The sequence below is a fragment of the Phocoena sinus genome, chromosome 17 (assembly GCF_008692025.1).
Source record: "Phocoena sinus isolate mPhoSin1 chromosome 17, mPhoSin1.pri, whole genome shotgun sequence".
In the NCBI taxonomy this organism is placed as follows: Eukaryota; Metazoa; Chordata; class Mammalia; order Artiodactyla; family Phocoenidae; genus Phocoena; species Phocoena sinus.
This window is the reverse complement of record NC_045779.1, coordinates 28366524-28379849: the sequence shown is the minus strand read 5'-3', so window position 1 is coordinate 28379849 and position 13326 is coordinate 28366524.

The window sequence follows — 13326 nt, the reverse complement described above, 5'->3', positions numbered from 1 at the left end:
ACTACAAAGGTACAGTAGTCAAGACAGTATGGTGCTTGCACAAAAATGGAAATATAGGTCAATTCAACAAGATGGAAAGCCTTGAGATAAACCTACACACCTATAGTCAATTAATCTATGACAAAGGAGGCCAGGCTATACAATGGAGAAATGACAGTCTCTTCAATAAGTGGTGCTGGGTAAACTGGACAGTCACATGTAAAAGAACAAAATTAGAACACTCCTTAACACCATACACAAAAATAAACTCAAAATGGATTAGAGACCTAAATGTAAGGCTGAACACTATAAGACTCTTAGAGGAAAACATAGGAAGAACAGTCTTTGACATAAATCTCAGCAAGAATTTTTTTGACACACCTCCTAGAGTAATGGAAATAAAAAGCAAAAATAGACAAATGGGACCTAGTGAAACTTAAAAAGCTTTTGCCAACAATAGTACCTACAAACAACATGAAAAGACAACCCTGAGAACGGGAGAAGATATTTGCAAATGAATCAATGGACAAAGATTAATCTCCAAAATATATAAACAGCTCATGCAGCTCAATATTTAAAAAACAAACAACCCAATCCAAAAAATGGGCAAAAGACCTAAAGAGACATTTCTCCAAAGAAGACATACAGATGGCCAAAAAGCACATGAAAATCTGCTCAACATCACTAATTATTAGAGAAATGCAAATCAAAACTACAATGAGATATCACCTCACACCTTTTAGAAGGGGCATCATCAGAAAATCTACAATAACATGCTGGAGAGGGTGTGGAGAAAAGGGAACACTCTTGCAGTGTTGGTGGGAATGTAAATTGATACAGCCACTATGGAGAACAGTATGGAGGTTCCTTAAAAAACTAAAAATAGACCTACCATATGACCCAGCAATCCCACTACTGGGCATATTCCCAGAGAAAACCATAATTTAAAAAGACACATGCACCCTAATGTTCATTGCAGCCCTATTTACAATAACCAGGACATGGGAGCAACCTAAATGCCCATTGACAGATAAATGGATAAAGAAGATGTGGCACATATATACAATGGAATATTGCTCAGCCAGAAAAAGAAATAAAATTGAATCTTTTGTAAAGACGTGGGTGAATCTAGAGACTGTCATACAGAGTGAAGTAAGTCAGAAAGAGAAAAACAAATATCGTTTATTAATGCATATATGTGGAACCTAGAAAAATGGTATTGATGAACCAGTTTGCAGGGCAGAAATTGAGACACAGATGTAAAAACAAATGTATGGACACCAAGGGGGGAAAGTGGCGAGGGTGGTGGTGGTGGTGTGATGAATTGGGAGATTGGGATTCAGATATATACATTAATATGTATAAAACGGATAACAAATAAGAATCTGCTCTTTAAAAAAATAAATAAAATTAAATTTAAAAACGACTTAATTGCAATGTGGAATCTAAAACCATATTAATAAGATATTTGTGTGCTTACATTAAAATTATGTATGATTTTGTAACATGTTTTGGTCATTTGGAAATTATTGGTTTCCTTAATTATGCAGATCTTCCACATGGTGATACTTTTCATTGTACAATATTAAAAAATATTACATTTGTTAATACTACCACTAAACTCATCAGAAAAATTGTTGGAGAGCCACATTGCGGCAGATCAAATTTCCCTAAATTTTCAATATTTAATACAATTAGTTTCTTTACTGCTTCATCAAAGACATTCTTTTCTTTCTTTCTTTTTTCTTTTTTTTTTTTTTTGCGGTACGTGGGTCTGTCAATGTTGTGGCCTCTCCCGTTGCGGAGCACAGGCTCCGGACACGCAGGCTCAGTGACCATGGCTCACGGGCCCAGCCGCTCCGCGGCATGTGGGATATTCCCGGACTGGGGCACGAACCCGTGTCCCCTGCATCGGCAGGCGGACTCTCAACCACTGTGCCACCAGTGAAGCCCTCATCAAAGTCATTCTTAAGTGAAACTGGCTCTCTCTTTTTTCTTTTTTAACTGAGATTGTGTGGATATGGAGGTGAAGAAAACAAGGAGTGCTACTACAGCTTGGTGCCACTGCTTTGATTCAGGCAAAGGCACCAGCATTTTTAACCACCATTGTTTTTTGCACCATCAGCATGCAAATGTGAATACAGTGAAAAAGATCAATAATGTCTAAGTGTTTCATGAAAAAAAATTGACCTTACTGATTCCCTGGAAGTGTCTCAGAGTTTGCAGTCAATAATTTGTGAACTGTTGTTCTGTACAAAAAGGTCTACTGCATCTGACCTTTACCTTTAATCACATAGACAACTGGAAGAAGCTTTGAAATTACAGCATTTCTTAAATAGCCTTTATTGCCAGAAAAATCTTAGGGTGTGTTCTAGGTCAATTCTTTCCAATGAATTGTCTTGGACAATAGAATAGAGGATAATAGAATAATTTTTCTTCTGATTAAAAAAAAATTAGTTCCAGGATTTAAAAAGCCATATAGGAAAAATGTTACATGTGCATATTTTTTGTTTGATCTCAACACTGAATTTTAATGGCCTATAGAAAGCATCTATTACACTGAGGGCTTTTATCTATTAACGCTGACATTTTAGAGTGTCAGTGGGCTTATCGTCTGAGAAACATGGTCCTGAAAGGTGTTTTGAAATATCACTTTTTCACTCCCACCCCAAGACCATTGGTTATGCATACAGTGAACTTCCCAGAAAATACTGTATTGAAGCTGGACAAAGTAAGAGAAAGTGGCCCAGGAATTCTTTCTCTTAGGAAGAAGAAAGACATAACAGGAAGAAAACATTTTAGTAACCTTCACTCTCTGTTAATTGACACATAATTAAAAAGTAGACAGCAGGCTTCCCTGGTGGCGCAGTGGTTGAGAGTCCGCCTGCTGATTCAGGGGACACGGGTTCGTGCCCCGGTCTGGGAAGGTCCCACATGCCACAGAGTGTCTAGGCCCGTGAGCCATAGCCGCTGAGCCTGCGCGTCTGGAGCCTGTGCTCCGCAACGGGAGAGGCCACAACAGTGACAGGCCCACATGCTGCCAAAAAAAAAAAAAAAAGTAGACAGGACACCCAATAATGCCATGCTGAATAATTTCAGCACATGTCTGATACTGGAAAAACAGGATTTTCTCATTTCCCATAGTTTGTCACACAGATTTGTGTGCATCTTTGTCAAGAGTCTGAGAAAAAAATAACACATGACTTATGTTTACAATCATGTAATCCATGTATTTGCCCCACATATACACAATCCTTGTTGTTTAGAGAAGTTTTCTTTGTAGGCTTAATTGATAAATTTCTGTTTCTTCTTTACACTGGCTACTAGAGAATTGGGAAGGAAATATAGGGACTAAGGGCTTGAAGCATATAATGTTGCTTAAAATCACATAGAATTGCTCATGTATGAATTATTAGCAAGAGAAATTTCCACTTAGAAATTAGAAAACTGGTGTATAGGGTTATGTTGAGACACACACATGCACACACACACACACACACACACACACACACACACACACACACACACACACCAGAAAAGACATTCTACAAATAACAATGGTTTAAACAAGATAGGAGTTTCTTTCCTTCCTTCCTTTTTTTTTTTCTTTGTGGCCACATGGCATGTGGGATCTTAGTTTCCCAACCAAGGATCACCCACAGCCCCTGCACTGGAAGTGTGGAGTCTTAACCTCCAGATCCAGGGAAGTCCTTATTTCTTTCTTTCATAAAATAAGCCTGGAAGTTGATAGTTCAGGAATGATACAGATTTTCCATTATGTCTCAAGCATCCTGGTTTCAACATTTCTGCTCTGTACCTCAGTACTCATCCCTGAGTTTCCTTGGGGGATTAGCTCCAGGACCCCCTGCAGATACCAAAGTCTGAGGGTACTCAAGTCCCTTATATTAAAAGTCTCTTACATAAAATTGCCTATAACCTACATGTATCCTCCCATATACTTTAAATCATCTCTAGATTATTTACAATACCTAATAAAATGTAAATGCTTTGTAAATAATTGCCAGCATGTGCAAAATTCAAGTTTTGCTTTTTGAAAATTTCTGGATTTTTACAAAAATATTTTTGATCCAAATTAGTTGAATTTGTGGATGTGGAGCCTGTAGATACAGAGGGCTGACTACTGTGGTTTTTATCTTCAAGTCCACCTCATAATCCAAGAGGGCTGCTAGAGATCCAGATATCATATCTACATTCCAGGCAAGCAACAAGAATAAGAGAGAATATCTCCTTCCTTTTTTAGAGATCCACATGACATTTTTGCTAACATCTCATCGGCCCACATTTAGTCACAATGTTTAGTCATAGCCCATCAAGGGAAGATGGAATGCTTTATTTTTTAATTGGACAAATGAATATCTGGAGTAAAATTAAAGTGACTGTGTCTCTGCCACAGAAATGCTCATTGCTCTTAAAAAATTTTTTTGTTATTCTTGCTTTCATTTAATTTTTATGGAAAATACAAAACAGGCAAAATAGTATATGAACTCTCATACACCTATTATTAAATCATGGCCAATATTTTTTCACCTGTATCACCAATGTCTTCCTTCCTCCTGTTTATTCTTTATTTTCTAATTGAGGTGAAATTCCCAGAGCATAAAATTAAGCATTGTAAGGTGAACCATTCAGTGGCATTTAGCCCATTCGCAGTGCTGTGCAACCACCACCTCTATCTAGTTCTAAAACACTTTAATTACCCCCAAAGTAATCCTTTATCCATTGAGCAGTTGCTCCCATTTCCCCACTCCTCCCAGCCCCTGGCAACCACCAATGTGTGTTCTGTCTCTTTGGTATCTTTTTTGTTATTCTTATTTTTTATTTGTCTTTGTTTTTGCCTCAATCCTTTAATTCTTCCTATTTAAAAAATTGAAGTAGAGTTGATATATAATATTATATTAGTTTCAGGTGTACAATAGAGTGATTCAATATTTTTATAGATTATACTCCATTTAAAGTAATTATGAACTATTGATTATATTCCCTGTGCTGTATATTATATCCTCGTATCTTATTTTATACCTAGTAGTTGGTATCTCTTAATTCCCTACACCTATCTTTTTTTTTTTGCGGTACGCGGGCCTCTCACTCTTGTGGCCTCTCCCGTTGTGGAGCACAGGCTCCGGCCATGGCTCACGGGCCCAGCCGCTCCGCGGCATGTGGGATCTTCCCGGACCGGGGCACGAACCTGTGTCCCCTGCATCGGCAGGCGGACTCTCAACCACTGCGCCACCAAGGAAGCCCCCTACACCTATCTTGACTCTTCCCGTATCTCTCTTCCCACATGAAACCAGTGGTTAGTTCCGTATATCTGTGAGTCTGTTTTGTTATATTCATTTGTTTGTTTAATTTTTTAGACTCCACATATAAATGAAACACAGTTTTTGCCTTTTTCTGTCTGACATTTCACTAAGCATAGTACTCTCCACATCCATCCATGTAGTTGTAAATGGCAAAATTTCATTCTTTTTATAGCTGAGTAATATTCCATTATGTATACACCAAATCTTCTTTATTCTACATTTGTTGATGGACACAGGGTGCTTCCATATATTGGCTATTGTAAATAATGCTTCTATGAACACTGGTGTGCATATATCTTTTCTATTTGGTGTTTTTGTTTTCTTTAGAGATACACCCAGGAGTGGAATTACCAGATCATATGGCAGTTTTTGAGGAACTTTACTGTTTTCCATAGTGTCTGTACCAATTTACATTCCCACCAACAGTGTACTAGAGTTACATTTTCTCCACATCTTCACCAACATTTGCTTTTTGTTACCTTTTTTTTTTTTTTTTTTTTGGCAGTACACGGGCCTCTCACTGTTGTGGCCTCTCCCATTGTGGAGCACAGGCTCCAGACGTGCAGGCTCAGTGGCCATGGCTCTCATGGGCCCAGCCACTCCACAGCACGTGGGATCTTCCCAGACCAGGGCACGAACCCATGTCCCCTGCATCAGCAGGTGGACTCTCAACCACTGTGCCAACAGGGAAGCCCATCATTGCATATTTTTGTTGAAGATTAATTGACCATAGGAATATGGGTTTATTTCTGGGCTCTCTATTCTGTTCCATTGATCTATGTGCCTGTTTTTGTGCCAGTACCATACTGTTTTGATTACTGTAAACTTGTAGTATAGTTTGAAGTCAGGGAGCACAGTACTTCCAGCTTTGTTCTTTTTTCTCAGGATTACTTTTTTTCTATTTGATGTCTTTTGTGATTTCATATAAATTTTATTTATTCCAGTTCTGTGAAAAATGTCATGGATAGTTTGAATTGCATTAAATCTGTATATTTCTTTGGGTATTATAGACATTTTAGCAATATAAATTGTTCCAGTTAGTGAACATGGGATATCTTTCCATTTACATGTATCATCTTCAATTTTCTTCATCAATGTCTTATAGTTTTCAGAGTATAGGTCTTTAACCTCCTTGATTAAGTTTATTCCTAGGCATTTTATTCTTTTTTTGTGTGATTTTAAATGGAATTGTTTTCTTGCTTTTGCTTTCTGATAGTCCATTACTAGTATAGCATAGCAACAGATTTCTGTATATTAATCATGTATTCTGCATTTTTGCTGAATTTGTTTATTAGTTCTAATAGTTTTTTGGTGGAGATTTTAAACTTTTGTATGTATAGTAACATGTCATCTGCAAATAGTGACAGTTTTACTTCTTCCTTTCCAATTTGGATGCCTTTTATTTCTTTTCCTTGTCTGATTGCTGTGGCTAGGACTTTAAATACTGTCTTAAATAAAATTGGCAAGAGTGGGCATCCTTATCTTCTTCCTGACATTAGAAGAAAACCTTTCAGCTTTTTACCATTGAGTACGATGTTAGCTGTGGGTTTGTCATAAATGACCATATTTATGTTCAGATATGTTCCCTCTATACAAACTTTGATGAGCGTTTTGAAATGGATATTGAATTTTGTCAAATGCTTTTTGTGTCTACTGAGATGATCATGTGATTTTTATTCTTTGTTTTGTTTTCTTTTTTCTATGAGTTTGTTTTAAAAGTTTTTTAATATTTTGAATTTTTTGAAGTATAGTTGATTTACAATATTATTTTAGTTTTGGGTGTACAATACAGTGATTCAGTATTTTTACATATTATACTCCATTAAAAGTAATTACAAGATAATGGTTATATTTCCCTGTGCTATGCAATATATCCTTATTTTTTATTAGTTCTTTGAGGAACCTCCATACTGTTTTCCAGAGCTGCTGCACCAATTTACATTCCCATGAACAGTATACATGTGTTCCCCTTCTCAACATTCCTTGCCAACATTTGTTATCTGTAGGTTTTTTGAGGATAGCCATTCTGATAGGTGTGGTTTTAATATGCATTTTTCTAACAATTAGTGACATTTACCATCTTTTCATGTGCTTGTTAGCCATTTGTATGTCTTCTTTGGAAAAAATGTCTGTTCAAGTTTTCTACACATTTGTTGATTGGGTTTCTTGGGGTTTTTTTGATATTGAGGTTTATGAGCTGTTTATATATTTTGGATATTCACGCCTGTGAGTCATATCATTTGCAAATAGGTTTTCCCATTTTGTAGGTTGTCTGAGTTTTCCTGTGAGTAAACAGGCATGTGTGCATGCCCTTCTAGAGTGGAGTCTCATTTTATTACTGCCATCTGTTAAGCCTCACTGGTTTTCAAAGCAGCTAAGGGGACTCGTCTTCCTGGTGTTGGACCCCAGGGCTGGGGTGCCTTCCCAGGGAGGATCCCCAAGCCTGTGATATCCTCTTCCACTTCTGTGCCCCCCTACCAGGAGTACAGGTCCTGACCAAGTTGATTTTCCTTCCTTCCTACCAGAGTCTGTGTGGATCTTTTTTTACAGGCTTGGTTGTAGAAGAGCCCTTCTGCCAGTCTCCAAGTTTTCAGTGAGGAGTTTTCACCTTTTTCAGTGAGAGTTCTCCACATTTAGCTGTATTTTTTTTTTGCGGTATATGGGCCTCTCACTCTTGTGACCTCTCCCGTTGCGGAGCACAGGCTCCGGACGCACAGGCTCAGTGGCCATGGCTCACGGGCCCAGCCGCTCCGTGGCATGTGGGATCTTCCCGGACTGGGGCATGAACCCGTGTCTCCGGCATCAGCAAGCGGACTCTCAACCACTGTGCCACCAGGGAAGCCCTTAGCTGTATTTTTGATGTATTTGTTTGGAGAGATGTGTTCAGCATCCTTTTACTTTGCTATCTTGATTGGATTGGAATGGTCTTATTATCTTTTATTAACAACCTAGTAATTTTACTTCACAGCCATCCAGACACAGGGGAATATCATTAGTCTTATGTTTTTAATATTCCAATAACTTTCTATATGTACTCAAAAATTAATTGAAAACTAAGGTAAAAGTATTTCAATTTATTTGAGACAATTGCTTACTTTTAGGTTATTTTCTTTAATCTACCTTGTAATAAAAGCTTTACTTCAGGTCTTTAGAAATGCTGGATGAAGGTAAAATTTTCTTTGAATATCTCTGAAACTATAAAAATAACTCCCTAGGAGTATTCTCTATTGATTATTTATGGACAGTACCTTTTAAACTGCCTAATTTATGTTTTAATTTGTGCTTGGAATATTTTATGTCCTTGATAACTACATTGATTTTCAGTAAAGTGAGTAAAACATAGTTTCTTAAGAAAAATTCAGTTTAGAGGTTTTCACCTAACATCAGTTAGATATTATTGAAGGTTTGATATAATTCCTTTTGATATAATATCTCATTTCATTAATAATGAAAATAGGAGTACACACCAATATTGAAAAGAATTACATTCAGAGCTACAGATGTTTCCAGATCACATTAAAGTGCAAATACACTTCAATTTCAACTAACTTGATAAATAATTATATTTTAAATATACACAGTTCCATATCTATTAGCATAATTTTTCCTCCTAACAATCACAAGAAGTAGGTAAAATCATATTATCATAAAACCTAACCTAACAAAGTTATGTGTATTGTTAAGAAGCAGTTAGAAGGGTCAGGGACTTCTTAGTGTGGTGGGACAGGAGCTGTAGAGGTAACAGTATTTGTGTGCACATAAGGGTAGAGGTGGGAACACAGAACACAGTTTCATATTCCAGAAAAAACTTATATCAGATGTGTAAATATTCATATACAAAGTGTATGAGTGTTGATGACTGTCTAATATGTTCAGTTCTTCATGTGTGTGAAGGGAATTTACCTGGCAGGAACATGAACTATAAGCAACTGTGCTACTGAAGAATACTGGGGACAGAAGTGTTACCAAATCCAAGCTCTTACTGCTTGGTGCACGACAGGCCAATAAATCTATAGACAACTTGTTAGGGCAAGGAATAACAACTTTATTTGGAAAGCCAGCAGATTGAGAAGATGGTGGACTAGTGTTCCAAAGAACCATCTTACCCAGGTTAGAATTCAGGCTTCTTTTATACTAAAAGGGGAGGGGATGTGGGTGGTTGGTGCAAACCTCTTGGTGCAGGAATCATTTGTTCTTGGAGCTGTCCACAGGTCTGGTCACTATGTCCCTATAAATCTCTAACAAGACAATTGTGTTTTTTTTTTTTCTGTTCTGCAACTTTTTATCTCTATATGAGTGGAAGAGTCTTATACTTTTAAAGTCAGAGCCTTGAGAATGGGCTATCATGTATATTTCATGCTATAGGGAACATTATTTTACAAAGGTGCAGAACCAGCATGACTAAGCACAGAAAATAGAGCATAAATGTTAGAGCTAAAGGAGTAGATCTAATATGGAGTCAGGTTTGCTCTTCTCTGCTACAGAAGGACTAGACTAGTGTGGCCAGAAGAAGGAGTGTGAACATATTATAACTGGGAGTACACATAACAAGTAACTGCAGAGCTAGATAAATATACAATGTATTATTGTGTAGGTCTGGGATAGGTCTCCAGCATGCTTGTTTTAAAAGCCACAGAAATGAACCATCAGGTAATTAAAACTCATTCTGGGTAGCAGCATTTGTGACATATCTGGGAGCCAGTGTCAGATTTGGAAAGCAAAGGCAGTGACCTAAAGACTAAGACATGAAGGAGAACATACATTTTAAAAAAGAAGACAGTGATGAATTTCTAGGTTCTTTCTGGATGCTGGCCATCTATCACAGCAATGAGTCTATCAGTTTTAAGACATGAGGACACAGCTGATATAAAGAAGGTGAATTATTAGTTTGTGGGTTTTGCAGAAATGCAATGGTCAGCAATGGATAATTTATGACTGGTGTCTCTCAAAAATTTAAACAACAGTTACTTAGGGACACTTATCATGAGTGATAGGACCCCAAACACTCAAATGATTGAGTCAAATACTTTAATTTATTGAGGAAGAAATAGGAAGAGTAAATAAGAAACTATATATAACCATTAATATTTAACACCAAAAAGGTGTTCCTCTGTGAAGCCGTCTAGACTTTCTGTTTGTTGGGAGTTTATTGATTACTGATTCAATTGCATTTTACTAATAAACAGACATTCAGATTTTCTATTTTTTTCTGATTCGTCCTTGGAAGCATACATGGTTCTATGAATTCATTCATTTCTTCTAGGTTGTCCAATTTTTGACATATAATCTTTTCTAGTATTCTCTTATATTGTTTGTATTTCTTTAATATTGTTTGTAACTTTTCCACATTCATTTGTAATTTTATTTACTTGGGCCTTCTCTCTTCATATCTTGATGAGTCTTGCTAAAGGTTTAGCAATTTTGTTTATCTTTTCAAAATACCAGCTCTTAGTTTCATTGATGTTTTCTATTTTCTAGGATGATTTCATATAATTTTGCTTTGATCTGTGTTATTTCTTTCCTTCTACTAACTTTGGGTTTTATTTGTTCTTCTTTTTTTCTAATTCTTTTTGTTGTTTATCTGAGACTTCTTATTTTGAGGTAGGCCTGTAATGATATGAACTTGCCACTTATTATTATTATTTTTGTTATTGAAGTATAGTTGATTTACAATATTGTGTTGGTTTTACGTATACAGCATAGTGATTCAGTATTTTTGCAGATTATATTGTAGTATAGGTTATTACAAGATAATAGGTATATTTCCCTGTGCTCTACAGTAAATCCTTTTTGCTTATCTATTTTATATGTAATAGTTTGTTAATCCCATACCTGTAAAGGTCCTTCCCCCCTCCCCTCTCATGATCCTTCCCCCCTCCTCTCTCTCCTTTGGTAACCACAAATTTATTTTCTATATCTGTGGATCTGCTTCTATTTTGTATATAATTCATTTGTATTATCTTTTTGATTCCACATATAAGTGATATCATACAGTATTTGCCTTTCTCTCTCTGACTTATTTCACTAAGCATAATATACTCTAAATCTATCCTCACTGCTGTAAATGTCAGTATTTCATTCTTTTTTGACTGCATACAATTCCATTGTGTGTGTGTATGTATGTATATATACACATATATATACATAACATCTTTTATTTTAAACATTTCTACTTGAGTAAAATTGCTTTACAATGGTGTGCTAGTTTCTGCTTTATAACAAAGTGAATCAGTTATACATATACGTATGTTCCCATATCTCTTCCCTCTTGCGTCTCCCTCCCTCTCACCCTCCCTATCCCACCCCTCTAGGTGGTAACAAAGCACTGAGCTGATCTGCCTGTGCTATGTGGCTGCTTCCCACTAGCGATCTATTTTACGTTTGTTAGTGTATATATGTCCATGCCATTCTCTTGCTTTGTCACAGCTTACCCTTCCCCCTCCCCATATCCTCAAGTCCATTCTCTAGTAGGTGTGTGTCTTTATTCCTGTCTTACCCCTAGGTTCTTCATGATATTTTTTTTCTTAAATTCCATATATATGTGTTAGCATACGGTATTTGTCTTTCTCTTTCTGACTTACTTCACTCTGTATGACAGACTCTAGGTCCATCCACCTCATTACAAATAGCTCAATTTCGTTTCTTTTTATGGCTAATATTCCATTGTATGTATGTGCCACATCTTCCTTATCCATTCACCCGATGATGGACACTTAGGTTGTTTCCATCTCCTGGCCAAAGTAAATACAGCAGCAATGAACATTTTGGTATATGACTCTTTTTGAATTATGGTTTTCTCAGGGTATATGTCCAGTAGTGGGATTGCTTGGTCATAGGGTAGTTTTATTTGTAGATTTTTAAGGAACCTCCATACTGTTCTCCATAGTGGCTGTACCAATTCACATTCCCACCAGCAGTGCAAGAGTGTTCCCTTTTCTCTACACCCTCTCCAGCATTTATTGTTTCTAGATTTTTTGATGTGGCCATTCTGACTGGTGTGAGATGATATCTCATTGTAGTTTTGATTTGCATTTCTCTAATGATTAATGATGTTGAGTGATGTTTCATGTGTTTGCTGGCAGTTGGTATATATTCTTTGGAGAAATGTCTACTTAGGTCTTCTGCCCAGTTTTGGATTGGGTTGTTTGTTCTTTTGTTATTGAGCTGCATGGGCTGCTTGTAAATTTTGGAGATTAATCCTTTGTCAGTTGCTTCATTTGGAAATATTTTCTCCCATTCTGAGGGTTGCCTTTAGTTCTTCTTTATGGTTTCCTTTGCTGAGCAAAAGCTTTGAAGTTTCATTAGGTCCCATTTTTTATTTTTGTTTTTATTTCCATTTCTCTGGGAGGGGGTCAAAAATGATCTTACTGTGATTTATGTCATAGAGTGTTATGCCTATGTTTTCCTCTAAGAGTTTGATAGTTTCTGGCCTTACATTTAGGTCTTTAATCCATTTTGAGCTTATGTTTTGTGGATGGTGTTAAGGAGTGATCTAATCTCATACTTTTACATGTACCTGTCCAGTTTTCCCAGCACCACTTATTGAAGAGGCTGTCCTTTCTCCACTGTACATTCCTGCCTCCTTTATCAAAGATAAGGTGACCAAATGTGCATGGTTTATCTCTGGGGTTTCTCTCCTGTTCCATTGATCTATTTTTCTGTTTTTGTGCCAGTACCATACTGTCTTGATAACTGTAGCTTTGTAGTACAGTATGAAGTCAGGGAGCCTGATTCCTCCAGCTCCGTTTTTCATTTTCAAGATTTCTTTGGCTATTTGGGGTCTTTTGTGTTTCCATACAAATCGTGAAATTTTTTGTTCTAGTTCTGTGAAAAATGCCAGTGGAAGTTTGATAGGGATTGCATTGAATCTGTAGATTGCTTTGGGTAGTAGAGTCATTTTCACAATGCTGATTCTTCCAATCCAAGAACATGGCATATCTCTCCATCTATTTGTACCATCTTTAATTTCTTTCATCAGTGTCTTATAATTTTCTGCATACAGTTCTTTTGTCTCCTTAGTTAGGAT